The sequence below is a fragment of the Zingiber officinale genome, chromosome 8A, assembly GCF_018446385.1.
Source record: "Zingiber officinale cultivar Zhangliang chromosome 8A, Zo_v1.1, whole genome shotgun sequence".
Lineage (NCBI taxonomy): Eukaryota > Viridiplantae > Streptophyta > Magnoliopsida > Zingiberales > Zingiberaceae > Zingiber > Zingiber officinale.
Window position 1 is genome coordinate 40725311 of NC_056000.1, and position 16478 is coordinate 40741788.

The following is a 16478-nucleotide window of genomic DNA, read 5'->3' on the forward strand; positions in this document are numbered from 1 at the left end:
GATATGGAAGACAGAACAAAATGTTTGGTATCTGTTGAAAAAGCTTCCAAATCACAGAAAGTCAACTCAACCTGCTCCAATGATGATGGTAGTAGTAGCAGAAGAGGGTAGGAGATTTCTGCATCCTCAGTTATGATGGAAAACCGTCCTACAGCCTACACATAAACAGAGGAGCAAGTATTCACACTTGGCAAGAGAAGCTTATGTGGTTTGTGGGAGGTCGCAGCTAGAAGATGTGAAGCAGAAAACCTTAATTGAAAACCCTTCTTCCAAACGATCAATCGAGGAAACTGGAAATAAATCTCCATAGGAACACAAACAAGTTTGAATCTATAATTCCAGAAAGAATAGACTTGAATTTCTTCCAGATCAAGAACAAATGGGAAAAGCTAGAAATAGCAGATCAAATAAATAGTAAAATGGAAACAGAATGGAAAAACTGTAAACAGATTTCAAGAGGACTTTGGGAAATTGAGAATCCAGGAGCTTTCACAGAGCAGAAGAGTGGAAGGCAGAAGAAAGAGTTTGGCATTTTGTTGCACAGCTTCCCAATTGCAGAAAACCAACTTAATTTGTTCTTTAGTGGCAATGGTAAGCAGCAGAAGCAGCAACAAAGGAGCAGCACTAGGAGATTTCTGCACTCAAAGGTAAGTTGGGAAGGAGTTACATGGTCTGCACACAAATAGGGGAACAAATATTCATGCTAATACAATTGAGAAGAAAATAGGAATTGACATTGGCGTTGATACCATGATATAGGAAAATATGAGGAAATTATTAGTCCTTACCCTAGGTAGTCCCTTTGACCTTAATATATAGAATCATTATTATCATTTTATATTAATACTGCTAACATTTGTATGTTTATCATTAGGATCTATTCTAAAGACAAGTAACTAGAAGTGGTGGCAAAATTGATCCATCGAGGTTTCTTTTGATAAGCAGTGACAATGGTAGTAGCAGCAGCAAAGGAGCAGCACTAGGAGATTTCTGCATTCGTAGATAAGTTGGGAAGGGGTCACATAGTCTACGTGCAAATGAGGCAGCAAATACTCATGCTAATACAATCAGGAGAGAAAAATAGGAATCGATATTGGCTTTGATACCATAATACAGGAAATTACTACAATACTTACCCTAGGCAGTCCCTTTGACCTTAATGCATTGTATCATCATCATCATTGACATTTATACCCCTAACATTTGTGTATTTATCATTAGGGCATATTCTAAGCACAATTAACTAGACGTTGTGGCATGATCGATCCATCTAGCTTTTTTTCTATAAGCATCAACAGCATTCGCCCGGAACCTATATTGCCATTTTGCATCATCATTCTGGCTTCAATTTTATTAAAGACAAGATTCATCAACAATATAGCATCACATGAATATTTGAAATAGAGGTAACTTTTACTAATCCAAGGTTATCACTCAACCACATATACCCACCGCTCTACATACAGCAAATATGTAAGCACCTCGAGATAGTTTTAATGTGATCAACCAAGTCAGGTTAGGTCCTGTTGGTATTTAACCTTGTGTCTAAGTGTGCAGGAACTTAGGAGGACAAGAAATCGAGTGAAAGATTCAACTAGCGAGAAGGACGGCAAGGTAGAGAGCCGACGGGTTCGGTGTGTCTGAGGAATGAGGTGCTACGGAAAAATACGCGGACAGATGAGAAGGAGGAGTGCGGCGTTTCTGAGGGACGAGAAGTCGGAGCATAAGTTTGCTCGAGAAGGCGAAGTTGGGTTCGGGTGAGCCTTATTCTGGATGGCCAAGATCACCCAAGCGAGCTGAACCGGAGCGGAAAATCGAGACCAAAAGTCAATAAAATGTTGACTTTGCAGTTCGGGGCGCCCCGATCCAGTCTAGGGCGCCCGAACCAAGAATTTTAGCCAAATACAATGTGGAATGTCGTGTTGCGATAGGGATAAAACTTTATCCCCTCAGGGCGCCCGGAACCCTTCCAAGTGCCCCGACCAGGGCTATAAATACAATCCTAGTCCCAAAAGTAAAACACAACACTTGTGATTGATTCTTCTTGTGTTTGATTCTGTAATTGAGTGTTTTAATTGTTGTAAAGAGGCTTCTCCACCTGAAGGAAAGTTTAATAAGCTTTCAACATCCTTGGATTAACAATCTCCCCGGTTGTAACCAAGTAAACCCTTTCGTGCCTCTTCTTTTTTAGTTTTTTATTTTGTTTATGCAAGTGTTAGTTTAATTAAGCTGTAAAAGATCGAGGAAGATTCATTTTATTTTTGCAGGGCTATACACCCCCCTCTAGTCGGCCGCCAAGGGTCCAACAATTGATATCAGAGCCAGATCACTTTAGGAGGACTAACCGCCAAATGAAACACACGAGATGGTCGGACCGAGCATCTACCCATCAAAGTTCGAGGGAGAAGTCACGAGCTGGAAGAAAAAGATGGAGGTATTCTTTAAGACAGATTTTGAAATATTTTTAATAATGAAATTTGGATTTTTAGCACTGAGGGTAAAGAAGAATATGGACGAAGAAGGAGCAAGCCGACTTCGTGGCAAGCGGCAAAGCAGAGTTTTATCTGCGAGCGTCTTACTGCCACAAGAAGTCAACCGGATCGGAGCCTACGAGTCAGCCAGGGAACTCTGGAAGAAATTCCTGGAACTACACGAAGAGACCTCGGAGGCAAAACTAACGAGACGGGATCTGCTCATAACCAAATCAGCAACATCAAGTTAGGAGAAGGCGAAACCATTGCAGAACTTCACTCAAGAATAAAAGAGCTCATCACCGGACTCACAAATCTCGGGGAAAAGGTAAGCAACCAAGATTCGCTAAGTTACGCCTATAACGCATTTCCTAGGACTACTGAATAGGCATCATTAGTAGATGCTTATTATATATCTAAGGATCTAGAATCAAGTACTTTATAAGAAATGTTTTCAACTTTTGAAATCCATGAAACGAGATGTGCAGATCTAAAAAACGAGCCAAAGCACAACATTGACTTAAAGGCAAAAATGGACGAACGAGATTCTGAATCTTCTCTCAATGACGATGAAACGACATTCATGGTAAGTAGATTTAAAAAGTTATTTAAATCTAATAAATTTAATCAAGTGCAAGATAGAAGAAGGAAAAAAAAGAGATAAAGTGCTACCACTGCAATGAAGAAGGGCATGTCAAAAATAACAAAATTGAAGGACAAAGGCAAGGACAAGGAAAAGTGCAAGTCAGCCCAACTCAAGTATAATTTAAAGGCGACGTGGGACTACACGTCATCCGAATCGGAGATAGAAGCCCTCTCCGGACTTGCGCTAGTGGCAAGTCACCAAGAAGATGAAGACGAAGCAAGCTCGTCTGAGATAAGCATCGAGAAAATCGATGAAGGGGGAGCGACATCGGATGAAAGCAGTACTTTAAGGGGAGCTTCAGATCACAGGATCGACAAGGTAAATTAGGTAAGGTCCCTTCCTCGTGACAAGTTATTTCAATTCATAAAACTATTATCAAAAAATTGTTGTAAGTTAGAAAAAAAAGTTAAAGAATTAAAATCAACATTAGCTATATCTTGTCGATTAGAAGATCTCGACAAAATAAAAATTGAAAATGAAAATATGAAAAGGAATAAAATATTTAAAAAATCATGCATGCTCACAGATTCAAAATGTTATAAGATATAATAGATTAAATTAGTATCTCAAATATCATAAGGGTCAAATTAAAAAAATATCACAGAAATATATTCCTAAAAAATTATTAATTAATTCTGTAGAAAGGAATCTATATTGGGTTCCAAAATCATATTTAGATTGATTTTTTTCTTAGGGCTTTCAGAGATAAAATTGAATATTTAATTTCTTAAAAAGACTTTCTCTAAAAAGTGGTTGTTGTTCCAATAATCAAGAAAGCCTAGTACCTCGCCACAGCCTGAAAGTCAATTATTGAAATAAATGTTTAATTAACTTTGTGAAGCATTTAACTAATGCTTTAAATTGCTTGTCTAAATTTCTATTAGAAAAATTTTGATCGTTAAATTTTTTAAAACAAAAATCATATTTGTTAGAGTTATTTTAGCAAATTTATTTTTCTATATCTAAACACTTTATTGAAATTATTTACAAAACCAGAGTTTTTAAAGCTTAACCTTTCATGTTTTTCCCCCTTAGACTTTAAATTTAGATTTTCTAAAGTCATTTTAAAGTACCCTATTTAATATGAGCAAAAGGGGGAGTAGTGGAGATTAAGTCTGGGGGAGGGTAGTATAAATTTTTTAAATTTTTTTTTACTTGCAAAATTTTTGTACTTGCAAAATGTTTTTACTTGCAAAATGTTTTTACTTGCAAATATTATAACTGTTATTTGTTTGAGCTTTACCCTAACTTAATTTGGATCTGCTCATATAAAAAAGGGAAAGATTGTAAGTACGCGTAGTAATTTTAATGTGATCAACCAAGTCAAGTTCTTGTTGGTATTAACCCTGTGTCTAAGTGTGCAGGAACTTAGAAGCACAGGAAATCGAGCGAAAGACACAGCTAGCGAGAAGGACAGCACGAGAGAGAGCCGACAGGCTCGGTGCGTCTGAGGGACGAGGTGCTGCGGAAGAGTACGCAGGCGGACGAAAAGGAGGCGCGTGCCGTTTCCGAGGGACGAGAAGCTGGAGCGGAAGTTTGCTCGAGAAGGCCGAAGTTGGGTTCAGATAGCCTTATTCCGAATGGCGGAGATCACCCAAGCGAGCGGAACCAGAGCGGAAGACCCGGACCAATGCGAGCGGAACCAGAACGGGACACTCGGACCGGAAATTTTAGCCAAATGTAACGTGGCGTGTCCCGTTGCGATGGGGATAAAACTTTATCCCCTCATGCGCCCGGAACCCTTCCAAGCGCTCCGACCAGGGCTATAAATACAACCCTGGTCCCAGAAGCAAAACACAACACTTGTAATTGATTCTTCTTGAGTTTGATTCTGTAATTGAGTGTTTTAATTGCTGTAAAGAGGTTTCTCCGCCTGGAGGAAAGTTTAGTGAGCTTTCAACTTCCTTGAATTAACAACCTCCTCGGTTGTAACCAAATAAATCCTTTCGTGTCTCTTCTTTTTCAGTCTTTTATTTTGTTTATGCAAGTGTTAGTTTAATTAAATTGTAAAAGATCGAGGAAGGTTCGTTTTATTTTTGCAGGGTTATTCACCCCTCTCTAACCGCCAAGAATCCTACAATTGCGCTTATATCCATCACTGTAGGAATTGGGTTCAAGCTTTCCCAGCGCCTTTTCATCAATGGACTCCTGACATATACGAAGGAGTGTGGTTCGTTCGACAAATTCCTATCTCTATATCTATTTCTGAGATGTTTGGATTTTTCAAAACTCCATAGACATGCAAAAGCATAATCGTAGCGGAAGACCAGACCAAAAGTCAACAAAATGTTGACTTTTCAATCCGGGGCGCCCCGACCCAGTTCGGGGAGCCCGGACCTGTCTGAGGCGACCGGACCTGGAATTTTAGCCAAATGCAGCGTGACACGTCCCATTGCGATGGGGATAAAACTTTACCCCCTCAAAGCGCCCGAATCCCTTCCAGGCACCTCGACCAGGGATATAAATACACCCCTGGTCCCAAAAGCAAAAAATAACACATGTGATTGATTCTTCTTGAGTTTGATTCTGTAATTGAGTACTTTAATTGTTGTAAAGAGACTTCTCCGCCTGAAGGAGAGTTTAGTGAGTTTTCAACTTCCTTGGATTAACAACCTCCCCGGTTGTAACCAAATAAATCCTTTCGTGCCTCTTCTTTTTCAGTCTTTTATTTTGTCTATGCAAGTGTTAGTTTAATTAAGCTATAAACGTTCGAGGAAGATTCGTTTTATTTTTGCAAAGTTATTCACCCCCTCTAGCGCAACGGTAAAGTTGTTGCTTTGTGACAAAAAGGTCACGAGTTCGAATCATGTTTCCAACCTCTTGCAAAAAATAGGGTAAAGTTGCATATAATGAATTCTTCCTCGGGACCCCACATAGCGGGAGGTTCGTGCACCGGGTTGCCCTTTTTTTTTATTCACCCCCTTTCAGTCGTCCACCAAGGGTCCAACAAAATATTTTCACCAAATCCATAACATGTCAACATCATAATTTGCTTGTTAGCAAATTAATGCTTGTAGTTTTACGAGCATCAATTTGAGGGGATAAACTAGCTAGTTATTTAAGGCCAACAAATTATATGCATTAGTTGGACATTTAAAGCCAGCAAATTACCATTAAAAGTAGGAAAATTAGATGCATTAGCTGGCCATTTAAGGCTAGCAGATTATATGCATTAATTGGTCATTTAAAACTATCAGATTATATACATAGCTAGTCATTTAAAGCCAAGAGATTACATGCATGGTACAATTTTGCCAACTATCTTTTATGATTGTATATCTTTTATTGTTTTCTTAATTAGGATATACTAGTGGTAGGCTACCTTTTGCAGAGGTATGATAGTTTAGCTGTTTTAAGGGCTAAAAATTATTATGGGGATATAATGAGAATTCTCCTTGAGGAGAAGACTTTCTATTCAAAATTCTTTTCAATTGCAAGAGGAATCCAAAGTTAGTATTTCCAGCCTAACTCATTCACCAATGCACTGTCATAAAATTATTTTCCTTGATCAATGTTATTTTGTTATTCATTCTTTAAACTTCATATTAGTTGAATGCATCGTTGATTGAATCTAAAAATTATTATGGGGATATAATGAGAATTCTCCTTGAGGAGAAGACTTTTTTCTGTTCAAAATTCTTTTCAATTGCAAGAGGAATCCAAAGTTAGTATTTCCAGCCTAACTCATTCACCAATGCACTATCATAAAATTATTTTCCTTGATCAATGTTATTTTGTTATTCATTCTTTAAACTTCATATTAGTTGAATGCATCCTTGATTGAATCTAAAAATTATTATGGGGATATAATAAGAATTCTCCTTGAGGAGAAAACTTTTTTCTGTTCAAAATTCTTTTCAATTGCAAGAGGAATCCAAAGTTAGTATTTCCAGCCTAACTCATTCACCGATGCACTGTCATAAAATTATTTTCCTTGATCAATGTTATTTTGTTATTCATTCTTTAAACTTCATATCAGTTGAATACATCCTTGAATGAATCTAAAAATTATTATGGGGATATAATGAGAATTCTCCTTGAGGAGAAGACATTTTTCTGTTCAAAATTCTTTTCAATTGCAAGAGGAATCTAAAGTTAGTATTTCCAGCCTAACTCATTCACAGATGCACTGTCATAAAATTATCTTCCTTGATCAATGTTATTTTGTTATTCATTCTTTAAACTTCATATCAGTTGAATGCATCCTTGAATGAATCTAAAAATTGTTATGGGGATATAATGAGAATTCTCCTTGAGGAGAAGACATTTTTCTGTTCAAAATTCTTTTCAATTGCAAGAGGAATCCAAAGTTAGTATTTCCAGCCTAACTCATTCACAGATGCACTGTCATAAAATTATCTTCCTTGATCAATGTTATTTTGTTATTCATTCTTTTAACTTCATATTAGTTGAATGCATCCTTGATTGAATCCACCATTTGAATGGGTTGTAGTAAAATTTACCTCCAGAACACATCTTATTTGCCTCCCTTGAATTAAGATTTATGTTAGATTGATTGAATGATTATTTATCTTCAAAATTCAGTTCTATTACTCCCTTTGTCTGTTAGGTTGATCTGCAGTTACTACATTTACTAGTACATTCACTTAGGCTGAATTGAGCCCTACAGAGGTTTTCTTTGGGCATGAAGAGTTTGTATATTTGTTCTCAGTCATCTATATGAGTTTGCACATGGGCTTTTGAATTGTAAGTATGTGCTTATTTGGGTTTGATTTTTGTTTAAATATGAGTGAGTTGTATAGATATTCATTTCAATAATATTAATAAAGAAATGAACATTTGAATTTGCTTTAAAAGAATTAGCAAGTCAGTTAAAGCCAGATGATTATATACGTTAGCTGGACATTTAAAGTCAGCAGATTACAATTTAAAACCAAGCAGATTATCAGCATTAGCTTATCATTTAAAGACGATAGATTATATGCATTAGCTAGAGCATTTAAAGCCAGCAGATTATATGCATTGTACAACTCTGCCAACCACCTTTTACGATTGTAAATAGTTTATTTTATAGGCTATACTTTGCAGATTTGTATACGATAATTTAGCTACTTTAAGAGCTCAAAATCAACTTGTATTATGGGTATATAATGAGAATTCTTTGAGAGAAGGACGAATTTTTTGCTAAGTTTTTCATGGACAAAATGAATAGAACGATCTTTGGGAGGCTAGGTAGGATAAACTGTAACAACACAACCCAAAATTTCATGAAGCTAGAATAAAAATCAGAAGAATGTTGAGTGTGGCTAGTTCATGTTCGAGATGCAGCTAAGTAGTGTTGTGTTGATTGTACAGTTTCTTTAGGTAATTCCACATCCATACTGCAGTCTTGAAGAGTCAAAGGTTCAAGATGCTGTTGGATTCCACAGATCCTAGAATCCATGTCATGATTTGAGCATCCTTGACCTCCCACTTGACATGTTCATCCTTACTTTGCCCCATAAATTTTTGCCTTTAACAAATATCTTAAAGTGGAATGCCCATGCAGAGTAATTTGTCGTTAAAATACATCAAGAATGCATCATACTTATCTGAAGGCATGAAACCAGATGAACTTGATCAAGGATAAGCAAGAACAAGGGACTGAACTAAGGCTGAATTGGACTTAAGAACAAGAGAATCTGATACCATGAAAAACTAAGAGAGTTTTGAGCGGAAAATGTCTTCCTTCTCTTCGAGGAGAACTCTCATTATAAAGCCAATAATACAAACTGATTTTTAGCCCTTAAAAGAGTTAAACTATCATATATAAATCTACAAAAGATAGCCTGCAGCTAGTATATCCTAATTAATAAAAGAATAAAAGATAGTTGGCAATTTGTACAATGCATATAATCTCCTGATTAGGTAATGCATATGTGTTGACTTTAAATAAGCAACTAATGCATATAATTTGCTAGCTTTAAATGGTAATCCGCTAATTTATGCATATAATTTGTTGGCTTTTGTTAAAAGGAAAACCAAAATCTCGTGTCTTGGATACCACGAGTTAGTCTTTTTATAGGAAAGCAGAAATACCCCTATATATTTACACATTCTAACACTCCCCTTCAAGCTGGAGAATATAGATTATATGCACCAAGCTTGTTACATATATAATCAATTCGGGGACCTCTCAGTGACTTAGTGAATATATCTGCTAGTTGATCATGTGAGTTGGCAAAACTAATAAATATTTCTCCATATATGACTTTCTCTCTGACAAAGTGACAGTCAACTTCAATATGCTTTGTCCTCTCATGGAAAACTGGATTTGAGGCAATAAGCATGGCGGCCTGGTTGTCACATATGAGTGATATTTATGCAACCTCTCCAAACCTTAATTTCTGAAGCAACTGTTTTAGCCATATAAGTTCTTGACTGGCTATAGTCATAGCTCGATATTCTGCCTCTGCACTAGATCTTGCCACAATATTCTGCTTTTTGCTTTTCCAAGAGATAAGATTACCTCCGACAATATACAAAATTCAGAAGTAAATCTTCTATTAAAGGAAGATCCTGCCCAATCTGCATTAGAATATCCCACAACTCGAGTATATCCTTTGTCTTCATATAAAAGACTCTTTCCTGATGCACCCCTGATATATCAAATAATGTGAGTCATGGCATCCCAATGTTCTTTGCACGAAGAGTTGAGAAATTGACTTACTACACTTACTGCAAATGAAGTATCCGGATGAGTAACAGTAAGGTAGCTTAGTTTCCCTACTAATCGACTGTACCGTTCAGGATATGAAAGAGGCTCCCCCTGATTTGGCAGGAGCTTGACATTAGGATCCATGGGATTGTCAACTGTCTTTGAATTTAACATTCATGTTTCTTCCAAAATATCCATTGCATACTTCCTTTGGGACATGATGATCCCATCTTTAGACTGTGTTACTTCTATTCCTAGGTAATATTTGAGTTTGCTGAGATAAAGGACTGTGTTACTTCTATTCCTAGGTAATATTTGAGTTTGCTGAAATCCTTTATCTGGAAATATTTGAAAAGATGTTGTTTCACTTGTGAAATCCCGAGATGATCAGTACTTGTGATGACAATATCATCAACATAAACCACTACGTAGATGCAACCAGTAGATGAGTGGCGATAAAAGACAGAATGATCAGCCTCACTCCGAGTCATGTCAAACTGTTAAATTACAATACTAAATCTACAGAACCATGCTCTGGATGACTGCTTGAGGCCATATAAAAATTTCCGCAAGCGACATACAAGACCAGAAGACTCCCCCTAAGCAACAAAACACATACGTTGCTCCATGTAGACTTTCTCGAGCAGGTCACCATGTAAGAATGCATTTTTGATGTCCAACTGATAAAGGGGCCAATGGGGAATTGCAGCAATGGACAGGAATAGACGCACAGAAAATATCTTGGCAACAGAAGAAAAAGTGCCCCCATAATCCAATCCAAATACTGGAGTATAGCCTTTAGCAACGAGACGAGCCTTAGCCGATCACCGTGCCATCTGTACCAACTTTCACGATAAACACCCATCGACAGCCAACCACTGACTTCCCAAATGGTAGAGGAACGAGGTTTCAAGTCCCACTGCTCTGTAAGGTATTCATTTCATCAAATATAGCATGTTTCCATCATGGATAGCCAAAGGCATCACCTGCAGTCGTTGGAAGAGAAACAGACGACAAGGAAGAAAGACAAGAATAATAGGAAGGAGAAAGACGATGATAACTTAAAGAAACATAATGAGGAGAAAGATTACGAGTGGAACGAATACCTTTTCGAAGTGCAATGGGAATATCAAACTCAAGAGGCAGGACCGGAGGAAGAGGCGAAGGACTTGGCTCCAAAGATGTGTCTTCGGCAGTGTCATTGCAGGGCGGAGGCAAAATAGGACGAGGAAGACGCTGATAAACCTACAAAGGAGGAGACAAGGCTGGGGTTGATAGAGACTCCTCCGGAGGACAAAAGATAGTCACTAGTGCAGTTGGAGAAAGAGAAAACTCGGATGGAGATGCGCGAGGCCCAAAAAAATGGGACCGAGTCAAAGAACGTGACATCAGCAGAGATAAAGTACCGACGGAGAGTAGGGGAATAACACTTGTACCCTTTCTGAGACCATGGATACCCAGGGAAGACACACTTATGAGATCGGGGAGAGAGTTTATCAATGCCAGGATCAAGAGCATGAGCAAAACATATAGAACCAAAGACCTTAGGTGGTAAAGGATGAAGAGACTGATAAGGATAAAGTACATGATTAGGTATCTTACCCTAAAGAGTGGAGGAAGGTATGTGATTGATGAGATAACATGCAGTAATTACAACGTCACCCCAAAACTGACGAGGAACATGAGAATGAAGAAGAAGAATCAAGGTGATCTCAAGGAGATGACGTTTCTTGCGTTCTGCGACCCCATTTTGTTGAGGGGTATAGGGGCAAGACGTGCGATGCAACACACCATGACGCCAAGAAGGTACGAAACTGAGTAGATAAATACTCGTGTGCATTATCACTTTGCAAAGTTCAAAGGAAAGTACCAAATTGAGTTTTTATTTCATGAAAAAAATATTCAAAAATAGAAAACAATTCTGAATGATCCTTCATCAGATATAACCATGTACAACGAGAAAAATCGTTTATAAAAGTAACAAAATACCTTGACCCAAATGTAGAAGAAACACGACTCGAACCCCAAACATCATAATGAACCAAAACAAAAGGAGGCGTAGCCCAACTCTCAATGCGAGGAGAAAAAGAATTACGAACATGCTTACCTAACTGACAAGACTCACAATACAAAGACTCTAAGTGAAAAAGACTAGGATGTAATTGTTTCAACTTATCAAGACCTAGATGTCCCAACTGAGCATGAATAAGAAGTGGAGATGCCGCCGCCGAACCAACAAGAGAGGGTTGTTGAAGCTGATATAGGCCATGAGACTCACATCCGAAGTCAATCATCCTCCCCGTACTCCGGTCTTGTAAGGAAATAGACGTTTTAGTAAAAGAAATGACACAATCAAGAGACCGAGTAAATTGACTTATTGACAATAAATTAAAGGAAGCTCCGGAAGCATAAAGTGTTAGAGTGTATACTAAAAGCCTAGCTTTTGGTATAAACATTTATCTAGAAATAAGAATCACATTGGTCAAATGTCTACATTTATGATAAATGTAGTTGTTCAATTAATTTATATTGTAGATAACATGGTGTGTGGTGTCACACACAGAGGATCATGTTATCAGTACCTTATAAATTATAAATAGTAGCTCACGACCATGATGGAAAGGAACAAACCATTGGAAGGTCGTAGTGTAATTAGGTATTAGTTTATCTTAACTATATAACTACACTAGTACACTTAGATTGTATTGAGTAGGACCATTAGAGTCGTTTCTTTTATACTGACTTTATACAGAAACAAATATCTCAGTTATTATGGAAGTGTGTGCTCTTAATCCTAATATAATAACAAGCACATATATTTGATATTTATTTCTTTAATTTATCAATGGGTGAGATTTAGTTCGATGAATCAATAAGCCCGATAAGTTGGGAAATGATATCACTTATAGTGTGTGTTATTGATTATAGAGGGAAACTGTGTCCTAGTGATCTAGGTTGAGAATGTCCCCAAGAGGAGCTCATAAGAATTGTCATGTTAAACCCTGCAGGTGGACTTAGTCCGACATGACGATGAAGTTGAGTGGTACTACTCTTGGAGCTAGATATTAATTGAGTTGTCAGTAACTTAATTAGTGGGCATTTGTTATCTTAAACACAGGGAGACTAACACACTCATAATAAGGAGCCCAAATGTAATTGGGATTGAGCGGTAGTTCAATAATAGTTCTTTAGTGGAATGAATTATTATTGATGAAATTAAGTTGTGTTTTCGGGGCGAACACGGACGCTTAATTTCATCGGGAGACAAAACCAATTCCTCCTCTCCCCTATCGTAGCCTCTAGTATATGAGATTTATACCCACCGATACCCACCTTCTTTCCCATCCAACTTGGAGGCCAAGCTAGCTTGGAACCCAGCTAGGGCCGGCCAAGTCGAAGTCGTGGCCGGCCATTAGAATATTAAAAGAATTTTATTAAAATTATTTCTTATGTGGATATCATGATTTTAAAGAGAGTTTAAAATTAAAAATTCTTTTATAACTTTCTACAAAAGATTAAGAGAAGAGATTAATCTCTTTCCTTATTTGTAGTTTAAAAGGATGGTTTTAATTTTTGGTAAAAACTTTCCTTATTTGTAAATCATCTACATGTTTAAAAGAGAGTTTAAAATTTGAAATCTTTCCTTATTTGTTGATTAAAGGTGGATTTTAAATTTTAAGAAAACTTTCCTTTTTAATCATGTTCATGATTTAAAAGAGAGTTTAAAATTAAATACTCTTTTATAAGTTTCTACAAAAGATTAAGAAAAGATTTGATATCTTTCCTTATTTGTAGATTGAAAGAGATTTTAATTTTTTAGAGATAACTTTCTTTTTATCCACATGTTTAAAAGAAATATTTTTAAAATTTCCTTTTTATTAACCACCATGAAGGGAAAAATTATTTGAGAAATTTTTATAAATTTCCGGAAGCAAATTAGGAAGTTTTGATTCTTGTGTGAATTAAAATTTCCTTGATTAAAGGGATTAAGATGGCCGGCCATTACAAATAGAAAAGAAAAATTATTTTTAATTAAATAAATTTTCCTTTTTAATGGCAAAAGAATTAAGGAAGTTTTTATTAAATTTTCCTTATTTGCCAAGACCAAGGATTATAAAAGAGGGGGTAGAGGAGGCTTTAAGGTGAATGTCTCTATTTTATTTTTCTCCCTCTTTTCTTCTTTGGGTGTGGCCGGCCCTTTCTATTTTCTCCTCTCCTTTGTGTGGCCGAAACTTTCTCATGGTGGGGATAGCTTTGGTGGCCGGATCTAAGAAGGAGAAGAAGGAGAGAAAAGAAGCCTCTTTTCTAGCATCCCTTGGAGCATGGTGATGGTGGCCGAACCTCTTCGTCCTAGAAGAAGTTTTGATGGCAGAAACTTGCAAGGAAGAAGAAGGTGCTTGGTGGTTCTCATCTCGGAAGATCGTTGCCCACACAACGTCCGAGGTTAGAAGAGGAATACGGTAGAAGATCAAGAGGTTTTTCTAAAAGATATAACTAGTATTTTTCTTTCCGCATCATACTAGTTATTTTTGAAAATAATACTAAATACAAGAGGCATACGATTCTAGTGTTTCGAATTTGTTTTCGATATAGTGTTCTTTTGTTTTTCTTTTCCTTGTGATTTGATTGTTCTTTTCGGTTAACCTAAAGTTATTTTAGGAAATTAAATATTAGTTTTCCATAAAAGGTTTTGTCTAGTCGGTGGTGGTTGCTCCCATATCCAAGAAGGTCATGTGCCTCGCCACGTCAGTACTGGGAACCAATTATGGAAATTAATATTTAATAGAATTAATAACTTAAGATGATTTGGGTCGAACGTGTTAAGTTCCGCAGGAGATCCAAGTCTAAACCTAAAAGAACAAATAGATTAAGTTTTGGATCAAACGTGTTAAGTTCCGCAGGCGATCCAAAATTTAATTTAAAAGAACACATAGTAGCTAGGAAAAGGTTCAGACCTTTGTACAAAATTTTTGTATAGTGGAACCTCTAGGTTTTCCGAGTAGCAACCAACATAAAGAACATTATGAATGGAAAGAGACGGAAAAGGATGAACAATACCAATACCTTGGGACTGAGTTTGGGAACCATTGGCCATGGTGACCATTGGTAAATAACCGGAAGTAGTGAGAGACGAAAATAGGAATTTATTACCAGTGATATGATCGGTGGCACCAGAATCAAGAACCCAAGGACCTGAAGAACGAGATATGCCAACAAAGGAATTACCAACGTGTGCAACGGTAATAGTGGAATCAAAAGTCTAACGATCCTCGAACCATTTCAAAAAGTCATTATAGGAAGGTAGTGAGGTCGGCTCCGGTGTTAACTATGAAGCAGAAGCTGAAAAAGCAACAGAACTTTGAATGATCTGAGCAACGCGAGGAGGTCGACCATGTAGACTCCAGCACTTATCAACGTGTGTCCCGGTCGGTGGCAATGATCACACCAAGGAGGTCCTTTGCCACCCTTGTGAGGTGGAGGTTTGTTGTTGTGTCGAGAGACCAAAGCTGACGATTCAACAGGAATTGAAGGAGGCATCGTCAAGACTTTGGCCGGGACACAAAGGAGAGTCGCCCAAGTATTGTCCATGATAGCTTCTGTGGGGCTGCCCAGGATCTGATCACGAACATGAGAATAATCTGTGGGCAGACCATATAAAGCCAGAAACATAAAAAATTTCTTCCAATTTTCAAGCTCTTCAACAGGAGTGGTCGCAGGCAGTAGCAGTTCATTGAAATCATAAAGAAGGCTAGAGATCGAACCCAGATAAGTTGACACTGAATCCTTAATCTGATAGGTACTGAGGATGGTCATGAGATCTTCACAAACTTGATAGAGTCGCCGAGAGGTGTTTGTAAAGAGTTGTAGAGCCTGTGTCCAAATAGTTTTGCAGGTTTTGAGTACGGAAGGCATTCCTAAGAGATGGATGGATGGTGGCTCGGATAATGCAACACAACTAAATGCCAACCTTCTTCCATATAAGGCGATCAGCGACTTGAACATCTTCTTCAGTTTGAGTGAGATGTGTCTTATAACCCTGTCCGACAAGCCAAAGCTCAATATGAGAGGCCCAAGAGACGTAATTCTTACCATCCAAATGCTCGGAAGAAAGGGGTGCAGTGATGTGGTTGGTAAAGATTGAGATATCCGGCTTTAGGACGTCGGATGAAGTCATTGATCAATTTGGAAAGAACTGCGAAGAAAGGCTGAGGACTTCAAATGGCGTTAATGGACAAGCAGGACAAGATGTTGATGATGCCGAAGAGTAGGCTTGAATACAAGGTGCGTCGTGCAAAGCGGTGGGTCCGGGAGAGGAGTAAGATTGCAAGATTTTTGTGGCGAGAAGATTCTGCGGACCGCTGTGAACCCTAGCTAGATTTAATGGCGCCTGTGAGAGCTTGTCACAGCGAGGGAGACGCGGCAAGGGCGACAGGAATGAGAGGACACAGCGTCGGCAGCTCGCGTTGTGGCAGCGTTGATCGATCCACGCGATGGAGCAGCGCCGCAGACGCGCAGGAGAAAGGGAATGGGGAACAGGGATGACGGCAGAAAAATTAAGGTTTTCTTAGGAAATTAGGGTTTGCTTTAACTCGGCTCTGCTACCATGTTAAAAGGAAAATCAAAATCCCGTGTCTTGGATACCACGAGTTAGTCTTTTTATAGGAAAGAAGATATACAACATAATTACAAAAATACCTCTATA

At 37.9% G+C, this 16478-nt stretch overlaps 1 protein-coding gene across 1 annotated transcript in view; it reads right to left on the reverse strand.

Annotated features, from left to right (window-relative positions):
* Positions 1 to 16478, reverse strand: part of LOC122008595 (kinesin-like protein KIN-7K, chloroplastic) — a 38857-nt gene that overhangs the window by 17908 nt on the left and 4471 nt on the right. The window lies entirely within an intron of this gene.